This window comes from Eucyclogobius newberryi, unplaced genomic scaffold (assembly GCF_026437365.1).
Source record: "Eucyclogobius newberryi isolate DKJ021-1_F unplaced genomic scaffold, fEucNew1.0.hap1 SCAF_7, whole genome shotgun sequence".
Lineage (NCBI taxonomy): Eukaryota > Metazoa > Chordata > Actinopteri > Gobiiformes > Gobiidae > Eucyclogobius > Eucyclogobius newberryi.
In genome coordinates, this window is record NW_027316389.1 from 8,827,078 (window position 1) to 8,841,360 (window position 14,283).

Here is a 14,283-nt window from a genome sequence, read left to right on the forward strand (position 1 = left end):
ACCGGTGCGGAAAGTGCAATAGATCTTACACTTGTGTCCAAGGAGTTAGCTGGTGTTTGTAGTTGGGAGGTTCTTGGTAATCTTTCTTTTGGTAGCGATCACTATCTAGTCCGCACCGTGATTGGCTTTGGGAGCTGTGTGGTCAGGGGGACGAGGATCCAGAGGTGGCAGTTGGCAAGGGCGAACTGGGGGGCTTTCCTGAGGAAAGCTGATGATGGTTCTAGGGTTCTGCAGGAAGGAGGATTGACTCAGGTGGATGATCTCAATAGTGCAATTGTCTCGCTCATCACGCAGTCAGCGGTAGGCACGATTCCTAAGAGTGGTGGTAGTGGACATAGGAAGCGGGTGCCGTGGTGGACTGAAGCATGTGGTCATGCTGTTAGGGCAAGAAATGCGGCGTTTCGCCGGCTAAGGGTTGCCCACACTGAGGGTGCCCTCATTGACTACAAGAGGGCCCGCGCTGTTGTGCGGAAAACTGTGAGAACGGCCAAGAGTGCCTATTGGAGGCGGTATTGTTCCAAAATTGGGAGAGAAACGCGTCTCGGGGATGTTTGGGGGATGATTAAGCGGATGCATGGGGTTGAGCGCCGTCGTGGGACCCCGGTCCTAATACTGAATGGTGTTGAAGCAGTCAGCGACGTTGACAAAGCTGAACTGTTGGCCAGCACCTTTGTGTCGGTGCACAGCTCTGACAATCTCTCACCTGGGGAAAGGCACTACAGGGAGAGTACTTTGGCCCAGAATTCTGAGCTGATTGGGCACCAGCCTTCGACTCAAGATGACCTTGACCTTCCGTTTAGTTTGTTTGAGCTAAGGAGAGCACTTTCTAAGGCGAAACAGACAGCCCCGGGTAAAGATGAGGTGTGCTATGACATGCTCTCTCATTTGACTGATGACACGCTTGGGCTAGTCCTGGGTCTTTTCAACCGTGTTTGGGATTCAGGTTGTGTTCCATCTGCGTGGAAACAGTCTACGGTGGTGCCGGTTCTGAAGCCGGGTAGGCCAGCGTCTGACCCTTCAAGTTATAGGCCGATTGCCTTGACGTCGCAGCTCGGGAAAACGATGGAGCGCATGGTTACCGAGCGGTTGGATTACTTCTTGGAGAGTCAGGGTTTGCTTCCCGCGCACCAGAGTGGTTTCCGTAGGGGCAGGAACACCATGGATTCCGTGTTGTGTTTGGAATCTGATATCCAGCTGGCCAGGGCTCAGAAAGAAAAGGTTATTGCGGTGCTCTTTGATGTGGAGAAGGCGTACGATATGGTTTGGAAGGATGGGCTCCTCATTAAGCTGCGGAAGTGTGGTGTGAAGGGTAAACTGTTTAACTGGGTCCGGAGCTTTCTGTCTGGCCGGCGTATCCAAACCAGAGTGGGCGCTGCTTACTCTGGGGTCTATGGGGTGGAGAATGGGATCCCGCAGGGGAGTGTGTGTAGCCCTATCTTGTTCAATGTTATGATTAAGGACATCTTTGACGACGTGGATGGGTCTGTTGGGAGGAGCCTTTATGCTGACGATGGCGCTCTATGGGTGAGAGGGAGGAATCTCCGGTTTTACGAGGCGAAACTGCAAAGGGCAATACAGCAGGTGGAGCAGTGGACCCTGAAGTGGGGGTTTAAACTGTCCGTACGGAAGTCTCAAGTGATCTGTTTCTTCAATGGACATAGGGACGTCTCCCTTCGACTGCATGGGCAGGTGCTCGAACAGGTCAGGGAGGTGAGGTTCTTGGGGGTCACCTTTGATGAGAGGCTTAGTTGGCGTCGGCACATTGATGAGGTCAGTGGTAAATGCAAAAGGGTGAATAACTTGCTTCGTTGTCTATCCGGCCAGGACTGGGGGGCCAGCAGAAGGTCGCTCCTGGGTATTTATCGGGCCGTCATGAGGGCGGCTATTGATTATGGCTGTATAGCCTACATGTCTGCGGCTGAGACTAACTTAAAGAAGCTTGATGTGGAGCAAGCCCAGGCCTTGCGCATCTGCTGTAGGGCTTTTAGGACCTCCCCTGTCTCGGCGCTGCAGGTTGAGTTGGGGGAATTGCCGTTACGGCTCCGGAGGCTAGAACTTCTGTTGGCTTACTGGGTGAATGTGCAAGGTCATACGAGCTCTCACCCGGTGAGGGACTTTCTCAGGGTTGATGGGGGGCAGAGTGAGGCTGGCGGTATGATTTTCAGCCAGGTAGGAAATGCGAAGGCGCGGCTTGCGGGGGTTGGTGATCTGCGTGTGAGCCCGTCGGTGGCTTTGTCTGCTATAGCTCCGTGGAAGTTTGTCCCGGCTCCTGTTGATGTTAGCTTGCATGGCAAGCTTAGAGGAGTCGCTGGGAGGGCACCGCAGTTTGCCGTTCAAGCGCTCATCGATAAGCACTCAGGTGATGTGTTTATTTATACCGACGGGTCTAGGGATCCTGAGAGTGGGCGTACTGGCGCCGCTTATTTTGTGCCTGACCTGGGGCTAGCGGTCAAGAAGAGGTCGCCTTTCTGTTTTCACGTCGGAACTTATAGCGATACGGTTGGCGTTGGAATGGGCGGAATCTGCTTTGCAGTGTTGCGGCATTGTGGTGGCCTCTGACAGCCTTTCTGCATTGCAAAGCATTAAATCTGGGAAATCGGATTGCAGACAGGATGTGTTGAATGGCATCTTCTGTCTGATGCTCTCCCTGTCCAGGAAGGATGTGAGGGTTTCCTTCATTTGGGTCCCTGCGCATGTGGGGGTGGATGGTAACGAAATGGCTGATGCACTGGCTAAACGTTCCCTTCGGCGGCCATCAATTGATGTGGCGGTTGAGTTAAGCAAATCTGAAATCAAGCCTGTTATCAAGAGTCATGTGGTCGGCCTTTGGCAGGAATTTTGGAGCCACTGTGTTACTGGACGGCATCTCTATCACATACAGGGTAGTGTGGGTCCTTGCGGGTCTATGGGCAGGAACGCGTGGGAGGAAAGGGCCTTCGCCCGCATGAGGATTGGCCATACTGGACTCAATTGGTCACTGAGTAGGATAGGCAAACATCCGACCGGTCTGTGTGGTCACTGTCGGGTGCCAGAGACTGTCGAGCATGTGCTGATTTGCTGTGAGGCTTATGATAGGGAAAGGGCCGGGTTGGCCTTGTGGTTTCGGAATAATGGGCGGGAGTTCAATCTGCGGAACGTTCTGGCGATCCAGTCACAGGGTTTGTGTCAGGCTGTGGTTGCTTACTTATGTAGCACAGGGCTGGGTAAACGTTTATAGAGGTGGGGGGTGTTGGAGACTGAGCCGAGGATGAGGAGCAAGAGGATGTTCTAACGCGCTTGGACTTCATGGGCCTAGAAACGTGATGGAAGAAGGACTTCTAAAGGATAAAACGACAAAGACGTCCCATGACCTCATGGGCTTTGTAAAACAACAAAGACGTCCCATGATCTCATGGGCTTTGTACTTCCAAAGCACCGAACGTCAAAGAGGGCGAGGAAGGTGAAGAAGAGTCTCCCTGGAATAAAGCCGGTTGGTCTCTGACACAACAACTATTCTAGTCACAAAAACACATCATGACCTCATGGGCTTTGTAACGCCAAAGCGATGGGAGGAGTACTTTTACGGACTACGACAGAGTCTGAGGACTACGAAACGTCTGAGGAATAAAGTCTGGCGGTAATGCAACACTCGGATGCCAACCGCCATAAAACAACAACAACAACAACAACAACAACAAGAAGAAGAGTTGAACACGGGGGAGGAAAGGGCCTTTGCTCGCATGAGGATGGGCAACACTGGACTCAATTGGTCACTGAGTCGGATGGGCAAGCATCCGACTGGTCTGTGTAATCACTGTCAAGAGTCAGAGACGGTCGAGCACATGCTGATTCACTGTGCGGCTTATGAAAGAGAAAGGACCGGGTTGGCCTTGTGGTTTCAGAATAATAGGCAGGAATTCAATCTGCGGAACATTCTTACGTTCCAGTCACAGGGTTTGTGTGAGGCTGTAGTTGCTTACTTATATAGCACAGGGTTGGGTAGACGTTTATAGAGTTGGGGTGTGTTGCACTGCTGTGGTGGGTGGCGGTGGTGTGGCTCTTGGATGCCGGCCGCTGTGGAGTGCCGAGGAGGAGGAAGAAGAAGCGGGTCTCATGTGCTTGGGACTCATGTGCTTTGAACTCGTGGGCTTTGAAACGCCAAAGAAGAAGAAGAAGAACTGAAGAATGGAGTCTAAAGGATAAGATAAGAGAATAAAGTCTGGCGGTAATGCAACAATTGGATGCCAACCGCCATAAAACAACAACAACAACAACATAAGATAAGATAAGATATTCCTTTATTGTCCCACATGGGGAAATTTCATTGGTGCAACACAGGTAGATCCAGAGGTAGATACAGAAGAACAGATCACTTATAGGAAGTCTGAAAAACACATTGCATGTGATCCCGACAGTAATTGCACATGAATATGTGTCACGACAGCACATAGATTGCACATGAATTTCACAGTAATTGCACATATGAAGAAATTGCACATCAGTATTAGGTTAGGTCAGTATTGCGAGTGTTCAGTACTAACAGTTTTTGTTATAAAGTCTGACAGCAGCAGGAAGGAAAGACCTACGGAACCTTTCCTTCACACATCGAGGGTGGATCAGTCTCTCACTGAAGCTGCTCTCCAGAGCGGAGAGAGTGTCCTGCAGGGGGTGACACTCATGGTCCAGCATAGATGTGAATCTAGCCAGGACCCTCCTGTCCCCCACCTCCTGCACCGAGTCCAGAGCACAGCCCAGGACGGAGCTGGACTTCTTGATGACTCTGTCCAGCCTCTTCCTCTCCCTCTCTGTGATGCTGCTGCTCCAGCAGGCCACACCATACAGGAGGGCCGATGCCACCACAAAGTCGTAGAAGGTCTTCAGGAGTGGCCCTGTCACTCCAAAAGACCTGAGTCTCCTCAGGAGGTAGAGCCGACTCTGGCTCTTCCTGTACAGTGCGTCTGTGTTATGAGTCCAGTCCAGTTTGTGGTTCAGATGAACACCCTGGTACTTGTATGAGTCCACTCTCTCAATGTCCCGTCCCTGGATGTTCACTGGTGAGGGGGCAGTGGGGTGGCGTCTGCGGAAATCCACCACCATCTCCTTGGTCTTCCCCGTGTTGATGAGGAGATGGTTCCGCTGACACCAGTCCACAAAGTCCTGCGCCAGTCCTCTGTACTCCGCGTCATCGTCGTCCGTGATAAGTCCGATGATGGCAGAGTCGTCAGAGAACTTCTGCAGGACACAGCTGTCCGTGTCATGTCTGAAGTCTGCAGTGTAAAGGGTGAAGAGAAAGGGCGCGAGGACAGTGCCCTGGGGCGCCCCCACACTGCAGGTCCGAGTGTCAGACACACAGTTCCGGGCTCTCACAAACTGGGGTCGGTCTGTGAGGTAGTCCAGGATCCACTCTGCCAGGTCATACTCCACACCAGCCGTCTCCAGCTTGTCCCTCAGGAGCAGCGGCTGGATGGTGTTGAAGGCGCTGGAAAGATTGAAGAACAGAATCCTCACAGAGCTGCCAGGCTTTTCCAGGTGAGAGAGAGAGCGGTGCAGCAGGGAGATGACCGCGTCCTCCACTCCGATGCCAGACCGATATGCAAACTGCAGTGGGTCCATGGCTGAGCTCACGGTGGAGCGGAGGTGGTCCAGGACTAGCCGCTCCAGTGTCTTCATCAGGTGGGACGTGAGAGCCACTGGCCTGAAGCTGTTGAGGTCTTTGGGACAGGAGGTCTTCCAGACCTGTGGTACCACCCTCAGCTTCAGGCTCATGTTGAAGACATGCTCCATAACTCCACACAGTTCATCTGCGCAGGACTTAAGGAGCCTGGGGCTGATGCCATCAGGTCCTGCTGCCTTCCTCACTTTAATCCTCTTCAGCTCACTCCTCACCTGTGCTGCTGTGACAGTCAGTGGTTGGCAGGGGGACCGTGTGCTGGGGGGATGGGTGAGTCCAGGCGAAGTGGGGAGCTGATGGTCCGGGGCAGATAAGCGAAGAGGAACAGATGCAGGGCATTGTCCAGCTGTGGAAGAGGGAGCATGCAGCTGTGCAGGGGGAGGGGCGGGTGACCGATCAAACCTCAAGAAGTGAGCATTTAAATCAATTACCCACTGTAGATCCCCCTCTGTCTGGGCAGGGGGGATTTTGAAGCCCGAGATGGTTTTCAGGCTCCTCCACACTCCCTGAATGTTCTTCTGCTGCAGCTGCTCCTCCATCCTCCTCTTGTAGCCGGCCTTAGCCTGCCTGATCTTCCTCCTCAGCTCCTTCTGCACAGTCCTCAGCTCCTCCTTGTTCCCTGACCTGAAGGCTCTCTTCTTCTCCTTCAGCAGAGCCTTCAGTTCACGGTTAATCCATGGCTTGTTGTTTGGAAAATACCGCACCGTCCGGGAGGGAACAATGTTCTCAAAACAGAAGTTGATGTAGTCCGTGATGCACTCTGTGATGGTGTTGATGTCCTCCCCATGTGGGTCATAAAGCTCAGTCCAGACAGTGGTGCTGAAGCAGTCCCTCAGAGCCTCCTCGCTCTCAGCAGACCACATCCTCACCTCACGGGACACCACAGGCTGCCTGCGCACGATGGGTTCATACACAGGCCTCAGATGTACAAGGTTGTGGTCCGAGCTGCCCAGGGGAGGGAGGGGGGAAGAAGAATAAGCCTCCTTGGTGTTGGCAAAAAAAACAAGTCCAATGTTCTATTCTCTCTGGTGGGGCAGGTAACATACTGGGTGTATGTTGGTAGAACAGAAGAGGGAGAAGCGTGGTTAAAGTCACCAGAGACGAGGAAGAGAGCCTGTGGATGCTGTGTTTGCAGCCTACAAGTGCAGGAGAGCAGTGCTTCACAAGCATCTTCAGCATTGGCAGACGGGGCCACATAGACTGCGATCAAAATCACATGTGAGAACTCCCGGGGCAGATAATATGGCCTCATGCCAATAGCCAATAGTTCAATATCCCTGCTACATAGCTGCTCCTTCACTGTGCAGTGTTCGGGTTTGGACCAGCTCGTGTTCACATACACCGCCAGACCTCCACCTCTTTTCTTCCCGGATTCTCTCGTTCTGTCCGCCCGCAGCAGATGAAAATTGTCCAAACCTACAATAGAGTCTGGCATTTCTGCTGTTAACCAGGTCTCTGTGAAAATCAAGACGCTGCTGTCCCTATAAATCCTCTGGGACCGCATGAGGCTCGCTATTTCCGTCATTTTATTTTGAAGGGACCTCACGTTACCCATGACTACGGCGGGAACCGACTTCCTGTTTGTCCCTCTCTTCTCTCGGAGTTTACGTCGCTCGGAGCTAGCTCACGTCACAACAACACAACGAAAAACGCTCAAATCCAGCCGAAAAAAGTCAAAAACAGTTGAATTAAAAAACTATTCCAGCGTGTGTCCCTATCGTACAGTAAAATAGAAAAAACATACTAACTATATTTACAAAATATAGGAGATAAAGCACAATAAGTGTGAGAAAGAAGAGAGAGCGTTTACACCGGGCTGCCAGCTGTACCAGCGCCTTATGACGTATCCAGATAAAGTCTAAAGAATAGTCTGGCGGTAATGTATAAAAAAAACATAAAACACCATATAAGAAGAAGATACGTTAGCATACGACCCATTTGTAAAGGTGAAGAGGTTTTTAACACGTATGGGCAGATGGCAAACTGGCAACTACTGCACATGTATGGATTCACAGAGTCTTTTCCAAGCAACAGCAATGACACTGTGGACATCACTGTCAGAAACTTCTACACAGCTGTCATGGAATTAGACATAACCCAATGCTATCCAACCTCCGCCCCCCCACCCCTGCGCCCCCATCCATCTCCGCGCCCCCATCCATCTCCCTTGCACTGCTGAAGTGCCGCTCCCTCGCCAACAAATCACCTGTTAGATCTGAACTGCTACTGGACAATAACATTGATCTGCTTCTCCTCTGTGAAACATGGCAACAGCCCCTGGACTTCTATGCTCTCAACCAAGCCACTCCCTCCAACTACACTTACACTGCCAAACCCCGCCTCTCCGGGCGTGGGGGAGGTCTTGCTGTTATTCATAAAAAATCTACATCCATCACTGAACTGAACCTCAACCTTCCATCCATCTCATCATTTGAATACCTCGCCTTCTCCCTCCCCAACTCTATCACCGCTATCCTGATCTATCGTCCCCCAAAGCCCCACCCCTCTTTCCTCACTGAATTGTCTGAACTCCTCACAATCGCATCCTCTCTCTCTGCCCGCCTCCTACTCACTGGTGACTTCAACATCCACATTGACTGCCCCAACGCCCCACTGACATCCGACTTCCTCTCTCTCCTGGACTGCTTCCATCTCACCCAACATATTGACTTCCCCACCCATACCAAAGGCCACACTCTGGACTTAGTCTGTTCCTCTCTCCTACCCATATCTAAGCCCCACCCCCTCCCCTTCCCACTCTCTGATCATCTCTGCATCCTTTTCTCTGCCCCCCTACCCTCGCCCCACAACCCCAAAAAACGCACCATCACCTACCGCAATATCAAGTCAGTCAACCCCCTCACGCTCTCCCAGCTCATATCCTCTGCTTTCCCCCCTGACTCCCCCCCCCTCTTCCCCCGACGACTATGCTGTCATGCTCAACACTACCCTCTCCGACTCCCTTGACTCCCTAGCCCCCTGGAAAACCTCCTCCGTCTCATACATCAACCCCGCCCCCTGGTACACCCCTGAACTCCGCACCATGAAGCAGACTGGCCGCCAACTCGAACGACTCCTCAAAAGAACCCGCCTCACCGTCCACGCCGAAGCTTTCTTTTAATTACAAATTACACATCTCCTCCTACCGTGACGCTCTCCAAGCCGCCAAATCTGCCCACCTCTCCACCCTCATCAACAGCTCCCACCGGAGCCCTCGCACCCTGTTCTCCACCGTCAACAAGCTGCTCCAGCCACCGGACATCACTCCACCCTCCTCCCCTGACCTCTGCAACTCTTTCCTCCTTGCCTTCAATGACAAAATTTCCAAAATCAACAGCTCCATGACTGCCGTCTCCATTAACTCCATCACCACCCCCACCCCTGCCCCCCCTCCGCTCCCTCACCACCTTCTCCTCTGTTAACTCCTCTCATATCATAGACCTCATCACCGCTTCCAAAACCACCACCTGCTCTCTCGACCCCCTCCCAACGAATCTAACCAAGGCCTGCCTCCCTGCTCTCATCCCCCATCTCACCACCCTCTTCAACCAGTCTTTATCCCTCGGCCATGTTCCTTCCATCTACAAACTGGCCTCCATCACCCCCATCCTCAAAAAACCCACCCTAGACTCCGCCAACCTCTCCAACTACCGCCCCATCTCCAACCTGCCGTTCCTTTCAAAAACGCTGGAACGCATCGTCGCCGCCCAACTTCACACCCACCTCCAGTCAAACAACCTCTATGAACCCCTCCAATCTGGCTTCCGCCCACTTCACAGCACTGAAACAGCCCTGGTCAAAGTACTCAACGATCTCCTCACCTCTGCAGACTCCGGGGCCCTCAACATCCTGTTACTACTAGACCTCAGCGCAGCCTTTGACACTATAAACCATTCCATCCTCCTACAAAGGCTGCGCCAACTGGGTGTTGAGGGCTCTGCACTTGACTGGCTCACATCCTACCTTACCAACAGGCAAGAGTTCATTTCCCTCTCCGGTCACTCATCCACCCTCTCCCCAGTAACGCAGGGGGTCCCCCAGGGCTCAGTCCTCGGCCCCCTCCTCTTCATCTGCTACATCTTCCCCCTTGGTTACATCCTCCGCCAACTCAACCTGGACTTTCACTGCTACGCTGACGACACCCAGATATACCTCACCACCAAATCCACCCAAAACCCTCCCCTCAGCCACATCGAAACCTGCATCTCTACAATAAAATCATGGCTCACTCTCAACTTCCTCAAACTGAACAGTGACAAAACAGAGCTCCTCCTCATTGGCACCAAATCCACTCTCAATAAAACTGGTCCCTTCTCACTCAGCATCGACACCTCGACCATCACCCCCTCTACCCTGGTACGCAATCTCGGTGTCATCATGGACCCCACCCTCTCCTTCACTCCCCATGTCAGCCACATTGTCAAGACCTCATACTTCCACCTCCGCCGCATCGCCAAAATCCGACACTGCCTCACCCTCCCCGCTGCTGAATCCCTCATCCATGCCTTCATCTCCTCCCGCCTTGACTACTGCAACTCCCTCCTCACTGGCATCTCCTCCCATTCCCTCCACAGACTCCAAATGGTCCAAAACTCCGCTGCCCGCCTCCTCACCCACACCCGGTCCCGTGATCACATCACTCCCGTTCTCCGCTCTCTCCACTGGCTCCCCATCAAGCAGCGCATAAACTTTAAAATACTCCTCCTCACCTTCAAAGCTCTTCACCACCTTGCCCCCCCCTACCTGTCTGACCTCCTCATCCCCCACCGCCCCTCCCGAGCTCTCCGATCCTCCTCCTCTCTCACCCTGACTGCACCAACATCCCGACTCAAAACTTTTGGCGACAGAGCATTCTCCCGAACAGCACCCCGACTCTGGAACTCCCTCCCCCAACCTGTCCGCCACTCTCCCTCACTCACAACATTCAAATCCCGCCTAAAAACATACCTCTTCACCCAAGCTTATGACCTCCCCTACCCCTAGCCTATTCTACCCCATTGCCTACACTTCTACCCCCTGTTACATCCCCATCTTTTTCTCTCTACTTCTTCTGTCTTGTTCATTTTATCTGTATATTAATGTGTTCTGTACGTGTTGTCCCCCCTGTCTGTAAATACCCCCCCCTTTTTTATTATGTTCAGCGTCTTTGGGTCACTGAAAAGCGCTATATAAATAAAAGTTATTATTATTATTATTAACACACAGAGAACACAATTCAACTTAGAATATGAAATGATACAGAAACGTCAGACTAGCATGCATGGGAGAAACCGCCGGGCCGGGTCGCCAGGCTGGCGTAAATAGCCTGGCGACCCTGCGTGGTCTCACGACGTTTTTTCTCATGCAGGTTGGTTTTATTAGATATTATGGAATAGATGGGTCACATTCTCGTCAGCTTCACATCAAGGCACTTGTCTTTTACAGCAGTTGCTATTTTTCCTCAGAGATAAAGCATGGGTAATGTTTACCCAAACTCCCCTGGGGTGTTACCCCCTTCCCTGGAGAGTAAACATTACTTTGCTCCATCTTTACGACACACAAACAAATGCAGTTTTTCACATGCCGTTTTTCTCTTAGACTAATGATGCAGATAAATTACAAATATCGTCATATCACTATTATGCAGATAAAATACATCAAAATAATCATATATTTACAGTTTATCACATTTCCCTCCTGTTTATCAAAGCATTAGTCTACTGTCTCATATGCCAAACACAATACTCTTTTCAGTTTTCAACATGTCTTTCATTTTGTTGTTAAAAGGACACTTTTACACTCAAAAGGTTATGCACAGTTCTCAAACATTGAACAAACTCCTTTTCTCTCGGCCAACAACATTTCTACTGCATTACTGTCCTAAATTTTGAGTCAGATTGGTCAATCTCTGTAATTTGACAGACAGACAATTTATTCTGTCTGAAATTTTGTGCGGTGTGATTGGAAATATAGAAGTACAAGCGGAAAGCCCTTAAACCCGCTGCTCTCTGGTCAGTTAGTTTCTACTCGTTAGGGACCTCTGGACACCCCAATAAAGTCAAATACGTTGTATCAGGTGCTACTGGGACCAGACTGTCCACTAACCTCTCGAACTTGACCTTGCGGTATGGTTCTGGGTGATGCTGGTCTTTGTAATGACCATGGCTGGCCACAAAAGAGATACATAGGAATAATGTCCTAGTCCCTTTGGCTTCCAAGTGCCCCCTCAGCACTGTGTGCCCACATCACCATACGTCCTCGCTTGGGTTCTAAAGAGATTTCCTTCCCTTCCGCTGCTTGCTTCGGTCACACCTTTGACACATATGAACTGGTACACTTCCCATCTCAATTCATAATCTCATTAACATTGCATGTAGTTATGTTGTAGCAGATAAAAAAAAGCTCTCTTAGGTAGTGTTAACAACGGTGGCTGTATAATATGCCATTGTGTTTCTTCAGCTACTGTCATGTCAATTATACATTATATATTATACATTATAAATTTCATAACCTTTCATCAAGTTGATCACTTATTTTCTTCCCTCTATATTCCATGTCTGTGTATGTTTCATTTACCGGTATACACAGTTGTGACACACCAATATATGTTGATCTGTTGGAACATGAATTGGGCGAGATTACCTTTGCCTCTTTGCTGTCTCTTTTTTCACATGTTACCGATTGTCCGGTGCATAATACAGGTGTTCAGCACCCATATTATCGTCGTTGCTGTGATGATGATAACTCGTTGATTTCTTTTAGCAGAGTATAATGCTTTGCGCATTGTAGAATCTGTGTTCACTGCATACAAAACGACGTCCATCGTCTTTCTTATGGATCTGCCGCTGTGTTGTCTGCCAGTTCAGACTCTCTCTCACTTTCCCATGAGAGCACCCATGTTCTCGTCCCTTCACTGGTGAGGACGACACGGTGTGGCTCCTTCCACTTTGGCTGTTCCACTTGGCTCGTCTCTGTAAACACCACATCTCCAACACGTTCTTGCTGCAGTGATAAACAAAGTCTTTTCGACAGTTCATGTATTTCAAACAGTTCTCTTGTTTACAAAATTTTGTTTTTGTAATTATTGAATCGTAATGTTTGTTTACTAGTACATCATCCCTCCTTTTGAGACATGGCAAATCGCCCATGACTCAAACTACAACCTTTAAACAATGACTTTGGTAATCATGCTTTCCATCAATATTTCTGCATTTCATGAAGTTCAATAATCCAGTCTGTGTCTGTAATCTGACACTTGCTAAACCTATCTGTTTTACCACCATTTGTTTCAAACTGTGTGTGTGTGTGTGTGTGTGTGTGTACAATACAACACATAATTAACATCAAATTTCACATCTCCTCTCGTTGGTGCGGCCTGAATAAGGTCACACATCTAATGTAATATGTTCTAATCTTCTATATGTGCTTCAGGTGAGTTCCAAACTCAATCTCTCACACCTGCTCATGTGATGCTTTATAACATTGTGTATTAGTCTGTTCTAGCAAATCTATATGCATATAAAAAATCACAATGATCCTAAACCTTCCCCTTGGTTATAAGGCATGTCTTTTTTTATCAACCTGTTTTTCCCCTTGTTCCCTACTTTCCTGTCTTTTCTTTGTCTCATGCATCTTCCCCTCTGTCTTCCCCTCTGCTTTCCTCTCTGTCTTCCTCTCCGTAACGGAGGAAACACCCTCCAACTTTCTAAACCTGCTCTTTCTTTCTCTCTATTCACTTACTCTTTACCCTCACTTGTAACCTGCTTTTACTTTCTCATTGCTGCTGATATTCATAATCAGGAGCTGCATCCCCTGGGATTCCAGTGTTATCTTTAAAATATCCCTGTCATTCTGCTTCTAAACCCATGTATTGATTACCCCATCCCCCTGTTTAGTTTTCACTATCTTCTGGTAATCTGCCGGTCTCATAAAATGTATTCTCCTCCTGCATTACACTCCTCTACACTCCTCCCCCAGGCCCTTCCTGTAGTCTAACCATTCCTCTTGCCTCCGTCCTCAGTCCTACTTTCCCTTTAACTATATCTAATGAAGATATACTGCATCAGAACCTGTTGTATTTCTGCGTCATCCAGTCTATACTGTGCTATAATGAGTTCTAATTCACTAAGACTATCAGTCCAATGTGTACATTTACTTTACACGTTGGCGTTGCTGTTGGTGTCACTGTGATATGTAAAGATAAGGACATCTGCTCCATCCTGAGTCCTCCAGATTCTTTGCCAGTCAATAGCCCTTGTTATCTCTGACTATCTTTTATGACCCATGTCCCATGTCCCCACACTTCTGCGTCAATTGCCTTAGTTAATGACACAGTCATGTCCTTGGGAGGGCATTAGCACGTCACTATTTAACTTATTAGGTTTCCCCATGATAGTAATGAATGAATAAGTTACTGATATTATCCTTCACTTTACTTACTGCCCATTCTACTCTTATGTCCAAAAACATCAGTTGTCACCCATTTACCCATATTATCACTCCAGGCCCATGCCTGCATTTGATCCTAAATTTAAAAACACTTCTGTCTCTTTTTCGTCCTGTACTTTCATCTAGTTGTAGCAGATGGCGCACATCTGCCGGCTATCTATAAAAACTCCGCAGCTCTTGCGTCTCATGTCCGCCACTTCCGCATT